This window comes from Musca autumnalis, unplaced genomic scaffold, assembly GCF_047663935.1.
Source record: "Musca autumnalis isolate F117 unplaced genomic scaffold, ASM4766393v1 scaffold_1, whole genome shotgun sequence".
NCBI classification, from domain to species: domain Eukaryota; kingdom Metazoa; phylum Arthropoda; class Insecta; order Diptera; family Muscidae; genus Musca; species Musca autumnalis.
Window position 1 is genome coordinate 17,982,386 of NW_027411644.1, and position 15,361 is coordinate 17,997,746.

The following is a 15,361-nucleotide window of genomic DNA, read 5'->3' on the forward strand; positions in this document are numbered from 1 at the left end:
AGACCCCAAGTATGTTTGGATGAAATGTGTTTCAGACAATTTGGAGTCGATCTAGCCGTGTCCGTCCGTCTGTCTGTCCTGGTGGCTGGAGCGCACGATAACTCTAGAACGGATGAACAGATTCGGTTCAAATTCTGGCTTTCGTAATATTTTGCCCAAACTTAGTTTAAGTTCGAAGATGAGCTACATCGGTACACTCCTTCCGGTACCTCCCCCACAAAAGTTCGAAAATGTTCGGAAAGTTTGTGAGCACGATAACTCTTGAAGGGAGTGACCGATTTGGTCCATACTTTGTATAGCGTAAACTTTCTACCAGAGTAATATGAGGTTCAAATAAGGACTCAATCGGTCCATCCCTTCGGGTACCTCCCACACAAAATTTCGGAAAAGTTCAGTTTAGGACCTGCTCTCGAATCGCTTTGATTTTTGTTGTAGCTACTTGTATTCACTGCACCCCATACGACGGTAAAAGTTTCATCAGGGGCAAGCCCACACTTCCTGAGAAACAAGCCTTAAAGGTGCAGACCCCTATGACACCGTGTTTAGTGGTTGGAGCGCAAGATAACTCTCGAACGGATCTACTGAGTCCAGATCAGATATAGATCAGGTTCGAATATGGACTATATTTGTTTTGTTCAGTCCTTCGGGTACCTCCCACACAAAATTTTGGATAAATTCACTTTAAGACCTGTTCTCGAATGACTTTGATTTTTGTTGACGCATCTTGCATTCTCTGTCTCAATTACGACAGTAAACGTTTTTTCAGGGGCAAGTCCATACTTCTTGAGAAAACAGCCCGAAAGTTGAAAAAAAAAACCCTAAGGCACCATATGTAGTGGCTGTAGAGCTCGAACCGAATACTGCGTTCGCCCACACTTTGGATATCGTAATGTTTCTTCGAATATTAGATGAAATTCGATGGTAGTGCTTATAGGTCCACTGCATCCGGTACCTCTCCCACAAATATTTGAAAATATTTGCTAAAATGATAAGCGCAATATCTAACAAACGTAGCAACCGATTTGGTCCGAATTTTCAAACTCGAAATTTTCTGTCCAAGCTTAGTTTATGTTCAAATTTGGGCCCTATCGGTCCAATACTTGGGGTACCACTCATACAAATGTTCAACACATTTTTGTAGTTGAGGGTCTGTTCATGGATCCTTTGGACATTTTTACTGAAGGTTTCACTAGTGGCCCGATATTATGCTTTTTGTAGGCTAGTATGGTTCAAAAGCCCTGTCTATCGATATCCCCCGCAAATTTTTGAGCTTTAATCCAATCCATATTTCTGTCGGTTCATACGTCCATACATTTCTTTTTTTTTTTTTTGGAAAAAAGTATTTCAATCCACACAGGCTGAGGGTATATCTCTGCAAAGCCGACCGATACTTTTTACTTGTTGTTTGTAATGTTAGTGTCAAACGTATATGTAAACAAAATAAGGAAATGTCTATAAATTATTGGAATTTACAAAAACTAATATTTTTTCACATTTGATTGAATATTTCGGTTATCATGAATGAAAACTCGTTAGATTTTCAATTTGAATGTTTCCATGTCGGTTGACGTAGGGGATGGAAGATACCAAGGAACGGTCCTGACCGGTTTTAACATGGCAAAGCCCAGGATTTATCTTGGTCCCTCTTTCATCTCAAGTGAACACTGACCTCCCCGTGGTGTCACCTGGGGAACTGCCTTTAACACCCGTTTACCCATAAGAACGTTAAAAACTTGGGTTTGGGCGTCGGTTAGTAATCCTCCCCTAGAAAAAACAGCCTACTATGGAAAAACGAAAGAAAAGAAAAACGAACCCCTCTAAAGTTGACGAACCCCGCAAACGTTTTAAGGACCATGATCTGCGAATCTGCACCTGGAATGTTTGCACTCTTTATAGAGAAGGTGCAGTCTTCGCATTGGCAGACGTACTTGAAAAGTACAAGGCCGATATTACTGCCATACAGGAAATACGATGGATTGGGAAAGGCGTCACAACAACACCTAAAGGTGACGCACTGTATTATAGCTGCCATGACGCAAAGCATGAGTTTAGTTGCGGATTTGTAGTTGGTCAGAGGTTAAAACATCTGGTCTCCAGCTTCACCCCAGTGAATGAAAGACTTGCTGTAATTCGAATAAAAGCTAAATTCTTCAACATCAGCTTTATTTGCGCTCATGCTTCCACTGAAGAAAAGGACGAACAGACCAAAGATATATTTTACGAGCGCTTAGAAGAAACATATGACCGATGCCCTGCCCATGACATTAAAATTATTCTATGCGATTTTAATGTCAAAATTGGAAAGGAGAATATCTTTGGCCCAGCAGTCGGCCAACATTGCAACATCTGACAATGGTATGAGGCTGATAGACTTTGCAGCTGCAAAAAACATGGTAGTTAGCAGTACCAGATTTAATCATCTCGGTATTCATAAGGGCACCTGGCTGTCTCCAGATCAAAGAACAAGTAATCAATTCATCATGTTGTGATAGATGGAAGACATTCATCGAGCGTGTTGGATGTACGATCGTTCCGAGGCGCAAACATTGATTCGGACCACTAACTTGTTGCAGCAAAGGTACGTACTCGTCTAAGCGTTGCAAATAAAGCACGAACAGACACAACGCGGAAGATGGAAATCGATAGGCTACAAACACAACAGATAGCCACAGCATATTCCACTCAACTAGCCCAATTGCTTAATGAGAGCACTCCTTGTCGCGATAACATAACAACACAATGGCAAAATATTGCCCACTCCATGCGAACAACCGCAAAATCCATACTTGGATACCAGAGACCTCCACAAAGAATTCATGGTATGACCAGGAGTGTCGTGCTGCTACCGAAGAGAAAAATGCGGCATATAGAGCTACCTTACAATCAGTAGCAACGCGTAGCGCACGAGAGAGATATCGGGAGAAAAGGAGAGAAGAGAAACGTCTTTTCCGCAAGAAAAAGAGAGAAATGGAAAGGCGGGAGTGTGAAAAAAATCGAGATGTACAGGAGCAAGAATGAAGTCCGAAAATTCTACCAAAGAGTGAAACATCAAACAGATGGCTTTGGTGCAGGCACATCCTTCTGTAGAGACCAGCAAGGTAATCTGGTAACAGATACAGATAGCGTGTTCAGGATATGGAAAGAACATTTCTCCAATCTGCTGGTATCCAATAGTAGCGAAGACGACGAAGATACCACAGATCCAATCCCAGAAGATGGTAAAGAATGTATTCCGCCCGGCCAACATGAGGCAAAAACAGCAATTAACCGGTTGAAGAATAATAAAGCAGCAGGAGTCGATGGCTTACCAGCCGAGCTGTTTAAAACCGGAGGCGACGCGCTGATAAGGTGTATGCATCAGCTAGTTAGCACCATCTGGCAGAAAGAACGCGTACCTGTGTCCCGTCCACAAGAAAGGAGATAAGACTGTATGCTTCAACTATAGTGTCAGGGATATTGTGCGAACGACTAAAGCCAATGGTCAACGAAATAATTGGACCATACCAATGCGGCTTTAGACCTGGCAAGTCCACCATTGACCAGATATTTACCCTGCGGCAAATCCTGGAGAAGACCCAAGAGATGCAGATCGACACCTACCACCTTTTTGTTGTTTATAAAGCAGACTTCAACAGCCCGCTGCGTTCAAAGGTAGTCCATGCAATGTCTGAATTTGGTATCCCCGCAAAGCTCATCCGGCTTTGTAAGATGACTTTAACTGATACTAGGCCCTCAGTTAAAATTGGAAAGAACCTCTCCGAACAGTTCAGTACCAAAAGAGGTTTCAGACAAGGAGACAGCCTTTCGTGTGACCTATTCAACATTTTGCTGGAAAAGGTAGTACGAGATGCAAATGTCAAAAGAAATGGCATAATGTACACCAATATCCACATGTTACTTGCTTATGCTGATGATATAGACATCATGGGCCGATCAGTAAAAGAAGTAACTGATACCTTTATGAAGGTCGAAGGAGAATCTGCTAAAGTGGGTCTGGCGGTAAACGGTGAGAAGACCAAGTTGATGGTGTCGACGCGCAATGCGTCCATTGAGCTCTGAACGATTATGGAAGTTAGTACCTATAATTTTGAGGTAGTTAAAGACTTCATTTACCTCGGCACTGCCATAAACACAACAAACAACATCAGTTGTGAAATAAGAAGAAGAATTGTATTGGCCAACAGATGCTACTTTGGTTTAAGTAAGCAGTTTAAAAACAAAGCCACATCTCATCAAACAAAAATAACGCTCTACAAAACACTGATATTACCCGTGCTGATGTATGGTTCCGAAGCCTGGGTACTTGCGCAAGCAGATAAGGCAGTGCTTGGTGTGTTTGAGAGGAAAATTCTTCGAAAGATCTACGGGCCGATTTGCGTTGACGGTGAATATCGACGTCGCATGAACAACGAGCTGTATCAGCTATACAAAGTCATGAATATAGTTAAACGTATCGAGATGCAACGATTGCGTTGGCTAGGCTAGATGACAAGGCGCGGTATTCCAGAAAGCTAAGGAGGGTATATACACTTTGATACGATAAAAATGTGCCTCGTCGAAATAATGGTTTTAGACCCCAAGTATGTTTGGACGAAATGTGTTTCAGACAATTTGGAGTCGATCTAGCCATGTCCGTCCGTCTGTCTGTCTGTCTGTCCTGCTGGCTGGAGCGCACGATAACTCTCGAACGGATGAACCGATTCGGTTCAAATTTTGGTTTTCGTAATATTTTGCCCAAACTTAGTTTAAGTTCGAAGATGAGCTACATCGGTCCACTCCTTCCGGTACCTCCCCCACAAAAGTTCGAACAATGTTCGGAAAGTTTGTGCACACGATAACTCTTGAAGGCAGTGAATGATTTGGTCCATACTTTGTATAGCGTAAACTTTCTACCAGAGTAATATGAGGTTCCAATATGGTCTCAATAGGTCCACTCCTTCGGGTACCTCCCACACAAAATTTCGGAAAAGTTCAGTTTAGGGCCTGCTCTCGAATCGCTTTGATTTTTGTTTTAGCAACTTGTATTCACTGCCCTCCATACGACGGTACAAGTTTCATCAGGGGCAAGCCCACACTTCCTGAGAAACAAGCCTTAAAGGTGCAGAAAACCCCTATGACACCGTGTGTAGTGGTTGGAGCGCAAGATAACTCTCGAACGGATCTACTGAGTCGGTCCAAAATGTGGCCTTCGTAATATTTTGTGCAAAGTTAGTTTAAGTTCGAAGATAAGCCTTATCGGTCCACACCTTCAGGTACCTCCCCCAAAAAAGTTCGGAAAAATTGTGCGCACGATAACTCTGGATGGGATTGAGCGATTTGGTCCATACTTTACACATCCTAATATATTTACCAGATATAGATCAGGTTCGAATATGGACTATATTTGTTTTGTCCAGTCCTTCGGGTACCTCCCACACAAAATTTTGGATAAATTCACTTTAAGACCTGTTCTCGAATCACTTTGATTTTTGTTGTCGCATCTTGCATTCTCTGTCTCAATTACGACAGTAAACGTTTTTTCAGGGGCAAGTCCATACTTCTTGAGAAAACAGCCCGAAAGTTGAAAAAAAACCCCTAAGGCACCATATGTAGTGGCTGTAGAGCTCGAACCGAATACTGCGTTCGCCCACACTTTGGATATCGTAATGTTTCTTCGAATATTAGATGAAATTCGATGGTAGTGCTTATAGGTCCACTGCATCCGGTACCTCTCCCACAAATATTTGAAAATATTTGCTAAAATGATAAGCGCAATATCTAACAAACGTAGCAACCGATTTGGTCCAAATTTTCGAACTCGAAATTTTCTGTCCAAGCTTAGTTTATGTTCAAATTTGGGCCCTATCGGTCCAATACTTGGGGTACCACTCATACAAATGTTCAACACATTTTTGTAGTTGAGTGGCCCGATATTATGCTTTTCGTAGGCTAGTATGGTTCAAAAGCCCTGTCTATCGATAAACAAAACAAAATAAGGAAATGTCTATAAATTATTGGAATTTAAAAAAAAAAACTAATATTTTTTTCACATTTGATTGAATATTTTGGTAATCATGAATGAAAACTCGTTAAGGCCCCCACTCATTTATCAGTCTGTGCCGTCAGTCCGATGAACGCTTTCTGTATGTGTGACTGACAAGTGTGTAGCACGAACCATCAGTCAAGTCTAAAAATCTTGAATTTCTCCTCCAAAAATGAATGAATTCTAAGTTTTTTGTGTTTCAACACCAACATTATTTTCTGTTTTTCAAAATTATTTATTGACAATTTGAAAATAAACACAATTCACCCAGACTAATGGTGATTCATTTTGAAATCAAAACTATTTTGATTTTCATCAGTCTTGGAAAACTCACACATACATTCTCAAAATTTCAAAAATTTACACATACTACCATAAATGCTGGCAGTCAGACTGACTAATGAGTGGGGGCCTTTAGATTTTCAATTTGAATGTTTCCATGTCGGTTGACGTAGGGGATGGAAGATACCAAAGAACGGTCCTGACCGGTTTTAACATGGCAAAGCCCAGGATTTATCTTGGTCCCTCTTTCATCTCAAGTGGACACTGACCTCCCCGTAGTGTCACCTGGGGAACTGCCTTTAACACCCGTTAAAGGTAGTGAGCTAACATGTGCCGCGCGTTCACCCACACGAACGTTAAAAACTTGGGTAACCCTCCCCTAGAAAAAACAACCTGCTATGGAAAAAACGAAAAAAAAAGAAAATCGAACCCCTCAAAAGTTGACGAACCCCGCAAACGTTTTAAGGACCATGATCTGCGAATCTGCACCTGGAATGTTCGCACTCTTTATAAAGAAGGTGCAGTCTTCGCATTGGCAGACGTACTTGAAAAGTACAAGGCCGATATTACTGCCATGCAGGAAATACGATGGATTGGGAAAGGCGTCACAACAACTGTATTATAGCTGCCATGACGTAAAGCATGAGTTTGGTTGCGGATTTGTAGTTAGTCGGAGACTAAAACATCTGGTATCCAGCTTCACCCCAGTGAATGAAAGACTTGCTGTAACTCGAATAAAAGCTAAATTCTTCAACATCAGCTTTATTTGCGCTCATGCTCCCACTGAAGAAAAGGACGAACAGACCAAAGATATATTTTATGAGCGCTTAGAAGAAACATATGACCGTTGCCCTGCCCATGACATTGAAATAATTCTAGGCGATTTTAATGCCAAAATTGGAAAGGAGAATATCTTTGGCCCAACAGTCAGGAATTTCAGTCTCCACAGTGAAACATCTGTCAATGGTATGAGGCTGATAGACTTTGCAGCTGCAAAAACATGGTAGTTAGCAGTACCAGATTTAATCATCTCGATATTCATAAGGGCGCCAGGCTGTCTCCAGATCAAAGAACAAGTAATCAAATTGATCATGTTGTGATAGATGGAAGACATTCATCGAGCGTGTTGGATGTACGATCGTTCCGAGGCGCAAACATTGATTCGGACCACTACCTTGTTGCAGCAAAGGTACGTACTCGTTTAAACGTTGCAAACAAAGCACGAACAGACACAACGTGGAAGTTGGACATCGATAGGCTACAAACACAACAGATAGCCACAGCATATTCCACTCAACTAGCCCAATTGCTTAATGAGAGCACTCTTTGTCCCGATAACATAACAACACAATGGCAAAATATTGCCCACTCCATGCAAACTTGTATACCAGAGACCTCCACAAAGGAATTCATGGTATGACCAGGAGTGTCGTGCTGCTACCGAAGAGAAAAATGCGGCATATAGAGCTACTTTACAATCAGTAGCAACGCGTAGCGCACGAGAGAGATATCGGGAGAAAAGGAGAGAAGAGAAACGTCTTTTCCGCAAGAAAAAGAGAGAAATGGAAAAGCGGGAGTGTAAAAAAATCGAGATGTACAGGAGCCAGAATGAAGTCTGAAAATTCTACCAAAGAGTGAAGCATCAAACAGATGGCTTTGGTACAGGCACATCCTCCTGTAGAGACCAGCAAGGTAATCTGGTAACAGATACAGATAGCGTGCTCAGGATATGGAAAGAACATTTCTCCAATCTGCTGGTATCCAATAGTAGCGAAAACGATGATACCACAGATCCAATCCCAGAAGATGGTATTGAATGTATACCGCCCGGCCAAGATGAGGTAAAAACAGCAATCAACCGGCTTAAGAATAATAAAGCAGCAGGAGCCGATGGCTTACCAGCCGAGCTGTTTAAAACCGGAGGCAACGCGCTGATAAGGTGTAGGCATCAGCTAGTTAACACCATCTGACAGAAAGAAGGCGTACCCGACGATTGGAACCTGAGCATCCTGTGTCCCGTCCACAAGAAAGGAGATAAGACTGTATGCTTTAACTACAGGGGCATAAGTCTACTCCCTATTGCCTACAAGATCGTGTCAGGGATATTGTGCGAACGACTAAAGCCAATGGTCAACGAAATAATTGGACCATACCAATGTGGCTTTAGACCTGACAAGTCCACCATTGACCAAATATTTACCCTGCGGCAAATCCTGGAGAAGACCCAAGAGATTCAGATCGACACATATCACCTTTTTGTCGATTATAAAGCAGCCTTCGACAGCCCGCTGCGTTCAAAGGTAGTCCATGCAATGTCTGAATTTGGTATCCCCGCAAAGCTCATCCGGCTTTGTAAGATGACTTTAACTGATACTAGGTCCTCAGTTAAAATTGGAAAGAACCTCTCCGAACAGTTCAGTACCAAAAGAGGTTTCAGACAAGGAGACAGCCTTTCGTGTGACCTATTCAACATTTTGCTGGAAAAAGTAATACCAGATGCAAATGTCAAAAGAAATGGCACAATTTACACCAAAAGCCACATGTTACTTGCTTATGCTGATGACATAGACATCGTGGGACGATCAGTAAAGGAAGTAACTGATACCTTTAGGAAGGTCGAAGCAGAATCTGAGAAAGTGGGTCTGGCGGTAAACGGCGAAAAGACCAAATTGATGGTGTCGACGCGCAAAGCGTCCATAGAGCTCGGACCAACTGTGAAAGTTGGTACCTATAATTTTGAGGTAGTTAAAGACTTCATCTACTTCGGCACTGCCATAAACACAACAAACAACATCGGTTGTGAAATAGGAAGAAGAATTGTATTGGCCAACAGATGTTACTATGGTTTAAGTAAGCAGTTTAAAAACAAAGCCACATCTCGTCAAACAAAAATAACACTATACAAAACGCTGATACTACCCGTGCTAATGTAGGGCTCCGAAGCATGGGTACTTGCGCAAGCAGATAAGGCAGTGCTTGGTGTGTTTGAGAGGAAAATTCTTCGAAAGATCTACGGGCCGATTTGCGTTGACGGTGAATATCGACGTCGCATGAACCACGATCTGTATCTGCTATACAACGACATCAATATAGTTAAACGTATCGAGATGCAACGATTGCGTTGGCTAGGCCATATCATGAGAATGAGCGATGATGTACCCGCTAAAAAGGCGTATGAATACATGCCACATGGCGGTGCACGCAGAATCGGCATGCCTAAGCTTCGATGGAGCATACAAGTGGATGAAGAAATGAACAGGCGCGGTATTCCAAAAAGTCAAGCGAAAAACAGAGAGGAATGGAGATCTTTTCTTAGTTCGGTCTATGGAACAATTGTTCTTCTTCACTGATATGAAGAAGTCTTTCTGGGAAATAGTTTTGGTTTGGAATGATATATTTTTCTAGGACGAAGTAGAATGACTGATTAGCACGACAACTTACAAATTTCGAACAAGTGCAGTTAAGGACATGTCTCGGATCGTTTTGTTTTTGTTTGCTTTTCTCCGTGGCCCCTATTAAGGCGGAACAATATTTTTTCGGAGCCAAGTAAATACTTCCTCACATAATGGCTACAAAGCTCTAGAAACTCTGCAGGGACGAACTAAAATGATAACATACGAATTGAGTATCCAATTTTGCCGAAATCTGACATTTCTTCCAAACGTGCATCAAGTTCGAAGGTCAATCTAAATTAGACTGTCCCTTCGGGTACCTCCCTCACAAAAGTTAAAAAATTTCGCTTAAAAGCAGTTTAAGGGCTGTTGGAGGATTGTTTTGAAATGTTTACCGAAGGTACTCCTTGTGGTCCTTTTTATCGCGATATAATGTTTTTCGTCGGCAAGCCCATGCTTCCATACAGAATGGTGCCAATAGCTATAAAAATCCTGTAGTGCCCAATAGAATTACTGATTGGCACGATAACTCTCGGAAGGAATGAGTGCCCAAATTACATCCAGTTCCAAGACGCACTATGTCTCTCCATTCCTTAAGGTACCTAGGGTTTATTCTGTAAATGCCACCAAAGTAGGAGTTAGTCCAATTATTGTAGTTTTTTGGACCACACCAAATTGTGCATGTGAGAGCCCATATGACACCTATATTTTCACTGGACCATAGCCGTAGACCTCTAATGTATTTTCACATACAATATGAGCAAACAATGGCTTATATTAACTACGGAATTTATGTTGAAAGTACCAAAAATAGGCAATTTGGCAGGTCCGATGTGGGTTTTCTATATATTCCAAATATATATTCACCACAAATATTTTAAAAGCAGTATGAATGGAGCGCGCAACATCTTCTGTATGAATTCACTACGAAAAACCATCAATATGATATTTATAATATAATAATAATAATTGTTCCACAAACATCCCATACGGGACAAGGGAGACTTCTCTCATATCAATGAGTGCACCCCGCTTCATATTAGCTCAATGATACTGTTTATCGCCGAGTCCGGAAATGTCGCCAACATTACTGAGGGGTATTTTGCCACCGTTGAAAATTTTGATGTTGACTGGCAGGGGAATCGAACCCACGACCTTCAGGGTGCAAGGCGGGTATGCGTACCATTGCACCAATATGATATTTATAGTATCTAATCACAACGACAATCCGTATGAAAATTGGAAAATATGGCTATTAGGGTAACCCTAGTACTACCACATAAAATGCAACAATCTGGCAGCATCATAGCAGTGTTGCATGCATCATTAGTTTTTAAGTTATTACCTCTCTACTCATTGTCAGTACACAGTCAAGTAGTTACTTTGCAACCACCAATTAATAGACATCTCATCTGTACATATTTCGTCATATTTCATTGTTCTTCATAATTAATACTTTATTTCAACTCATAAAACAACTTAAAGTTTTATTCAATAAATGAATTGATTGTTATGTTTAAACATCGTCTTTCATTCAATCGACCACCTCCGTAAGAACATAACAATTTGGCGACGAGGATTTTGGAACAAAGATGTATCATTCTCGCTAACAATTTGGCGACGAGGATTGTGAATTGAAAACAGCACTCAGTAACAAAAGGAATTTCACAATTTCATCAGAACTTTCAACAAGGCTGCGTAATAACATCAAGACATCGCACACAATAAAAGTTGTGGCAGGAAGATTTTCAAGGAAAACATCAAAAGGCACAGGCGCAAGTTCATCAGGAATATTCTAACAAGAATTTTCAAGAAATCTTCAGCGATCAACACTCACACAAACAACAGGTTGCAGTCTCACATATACATAAATTTTTTTAGCTCAAGACACACACCACTACAACGTTGGGAATTTCATCATTTTTGCAGCGCACACATACAGACATACGACGGCAGCGTCTCTAACAAAATTGTAACGGCTGAAAACACAGACACTAGAAAAATCTAGACATGTCGGAACAAGCGAATATTGTAAAATTACTTGCACAGCAGCAAGAGCAAATAGCTAAGCAGCAGGAACAATTTGCGCACCAACAGGAACAATTTGCGCAACAACAGGAATTACTAAATAAACTCACACAAATCATTGCTGGACAACAAGGTGCAAACACAGTTTCATCATCAATTCCAGGAGAATCATCAGTGGCAAAAGCCCACCTCATGGAATCTTTAGCTAATTCCATGACGGATTTTCACTATGAGCCTGACAGTGGTTTATTATTTGAATCGTGGTACAATCGTTTCAAACACATCTTCGAAAGGGAAGCAAGTGCACTGGACGATGCAGACAAAGTAGGACTTTTGTGGAGAAAAATGTCCAACCACATTCATGAGCGTTTCAAGAATTTTGTTCTACCAAAACAACCCCAAGAACTTTCATTGGCAGACACAATCAAACATCTTACAAAGCTATTTGGCCGAACAGAAACACAAGTAAGTCTACGTTATAAGTGTCTCCAAATCACAACGATGGAAAATGAAGATTTTAAAGAATACGCCAGTCGTGTCAATCTTCAGTGTGAACTTTTTAAACTGGATGACTTAACTACAGACCAGTTCAAGTGTTTAATTTTCATACTTGGTCTTAAATCATCACAAGACAGTGACATCAGAATCCGTTTATTAAGGCATCTCAATGAAAGTAAGGAAGTAGTCAACTTAGAAAAGCTTGTTGATGAAACACAAAGCATTTTGGATTTGAAAAGTGACACAGCACTAATTGAGGGAAGCCAAAAACAGTGCAACAAAATTGGTAAGCCTCAACAAAAACAAAAGATACCAAAAACAGCATGTTGGTATTGTGGAGATATGCATTATGCAAAACATTGCCCCTACTCCAAGCACAAGTGTACCAAGTGTCAACAGATTGGTCACAAAGATGGTTTTTGCAACAGCATGCACAGGCAGAGCAAACCAAATCACAACAACAACAAACCTCAACAGAGCAAAACCAATCATGATCAAAACTCAGAACAGAACAATGTGAGTCATCAGAATTTTAACAACAACAAAACAAAATTCAGCTCAAAAACAGTATCTACAACAAATCCAGTCAAAATCAAGCAGGCAAGAAAATATGCTACAGTGAGTATTAATTCAAAGCAAGTGAAACTACAGTTGGACACGGCATCAGACATTACCATAATTTCCAAATCAACGTGGAAAAGAATCGGAAAGCCGGATGCATTTGAAACCACAGACACCGCCGAAGATGCAGGTGGCAATAAACTCACATTTTTTGCAAAACTTTTTCCAATAGAAGTGTCAGTTGCAGGAAAATCAAAAATTGTGGATTGTTACATTTCAAATTTGGAATCATTAAATGTCCTAGGCATAGATTGGATTGAGAAATTTAATCTATGGGATATTCCAATAGCAAAATGGTGTCATCAGATCAAGTTCACAGGAACTAAGTCATTAAACAATGTTTATCAAGTACTCAATGCTCACTTTCATCCCAGCCCAAATAGGCAAGTCAAAAAAACACTCAAAAAAAGGGAAGAGGAAGGAGCGACCGCAAAAGCATCTTCAAGAAGAAAAACTCACAACGTATTCAACGTTCATAAAAATCTATGTTCATCAGTCATGGACAGAAATCAGAAAAAGGAAAGTCAGTATAATTCCAAACACGGAAGTCGCATCAAGGTACATGCAGATCAACTTCAAACAAAAATAGGCGATACAAACAAATTATCACCTTTGGACATATTACTTCGAGAATTCAACATTAAATTGCCGTATACAGATTCTACAGCATATCAACCAGAATCATCCACAGAAGACAACCAGTTGAAGTAATATCCAGAACCCAGGTTCAAACTTAAAAGGGGAGATATTAGGGTAACCCTAGTACTACCACATAAAATGCAACAATCTGGCAGCATCATAGCAGTGTTGCATGCATCATTAGTTTTTAAGTTATTATCTCTCTCTACTCATTGTCAGTACACAGTCAAGTAGTTACTTCCCAGCAAAATTAAATGGAAGTGATTCCATGTGAAATCATGATTTCACTGGTTCTTTTGCATGAGTGCGAAAGGAGTCGTGAAAGATCCCATCTTTTTCATCGAATTTTCATGAGTGCAATTGAAGTCGTGAAAGGTCCGATCTTTTTCATCGAATTTTCATGAGTGCAATCGAAGTCATGAAAGATCCGATTTTTTTCATCGAATTTTCATGAGTGCAATTGAAGTCGTGAAAGATCCGATCTTTGTCACAATATTATCATGAGTTCAAATAAATTGATAAGTAACCGCACAATAAATTATCAAATACTCATATACCCGAATAATTATGTACTTGCAAAAGTAATTGTTAAAATGAAAATAAAAGTCAGATGAAAGTGGTCGATAGTGGCAAAATTTATATATTTTAATTAAAAATACAATGTAAATTGATATAAAACAAAAGAAAAATATATTTTGTGTTTGGAAACCTGTTTCGTTTTGTGGATATTAAAAAGAAGTATGAAAAAGACCCGGTCTATAAACCACGAGCTTCCCCAGCCGACCAACACCGATATAGTAAAACATATCGAGCTGCAATTATTGGGTTGGTTGGGCCATGTTAACAGGATGGATAAAGATGCCACCGGCATATGAATACGAGCCATTTGACGTTATGCGACCCGAGGGAACAAAACTCCAATGGAAAGATCACGATATCACAAGCATGGCATGCAAAGTGAGAGAAGCAAAGTAGGAGATCGGTAAAATAAGTATAAAAGAGACCATAACGTGGTAACTATTACAGGATAAGCTTTTTCTTTTGAAATAAAATAACAGAATTCAAATTTATACTAGATTTCCCAAACGATGAGCTTGGTTCAGAGATTGACACATAATTTATCGAATATTGGAAAAACGGAACCCCCAAGTTGAAAGAAGTATCTTGCAGCCATCGGAAGAGATAAATATGATATTGCAGATTAATATAATATATAATTTTGAAAATTACATACAAAATAAAGAAAAATAACATCTGGCGATACAAATCATCTGCGCATTGTATTCTTATTAATTCAACAAATTACATTATTGTATTGCGAATTTTATTTCTGATTGGCAAAAATCCGGATCCAAAGCATTGGTGCAAGAAGCCATGACGATGAACTGGTGCAAGAAGCCATGACAATGAACTGGTGCAAGAAGCCATGACGATGAACTGGTGCAAGAAGCCATGACAATGAACTGGTGCAAGAAGCCATGACAATGAACCGGTGCAAGATGCTATGACAATGAACTGGTGCAAAATGTCATGACAATGAACTGGTGCAAGATGCCGTGACAATGAACTGGTGCAAAATGCCGTGACAATGAACTGGTGCAAAATGTCATGACAATGAACTGGTGCAAAATGCCATGACAATGAACAGGTGAAATCAGGTGTCACTCCCTTGTAAATTTCATCGGTGATTCACCTAAATTTGCACCTATGACAAGTCACTTGCACCTATGATTCAACTCATGATCTGTCATCGAACATTTTGCTGGGATCTGTACATATTTCGTCATATTTCATTGTTCTTCATAATTAATACTTTATTTCAACTCATAAAACAACTTAAAGTTTTATTCAATAAATGAATTGATTGTTATGTTTAAAC

General features: G+C 40.2%; 1 protein-coding gene and 1 long non-coding RNA gene across 2 annotated transcripts in view; one reads left to right on the forward strand and one right to left on the reverse strand.

The window, feature by feature from the left end:
- The window catches only part of LOC141394256 (RNA helicase aquarius), a 44,573-nt gene that overhangs the window by 1,584 nt on the left and 27,628 nt on the right, over positions 1-15,361 (reverse strand). The gene's annotated exons all lie outside the window — the stretch shown is intronic.
- Positions 14,367-14,749, forward strand: LOC141394266 (uncharacterized). Its single transcript, XR_012410301.1, has 2 exons — positions 14,367-14,495; positions 14,559-14,749. It is a non-coding gene; the product is annotated as an uncharacterized lncRNA (long non-coding RNA).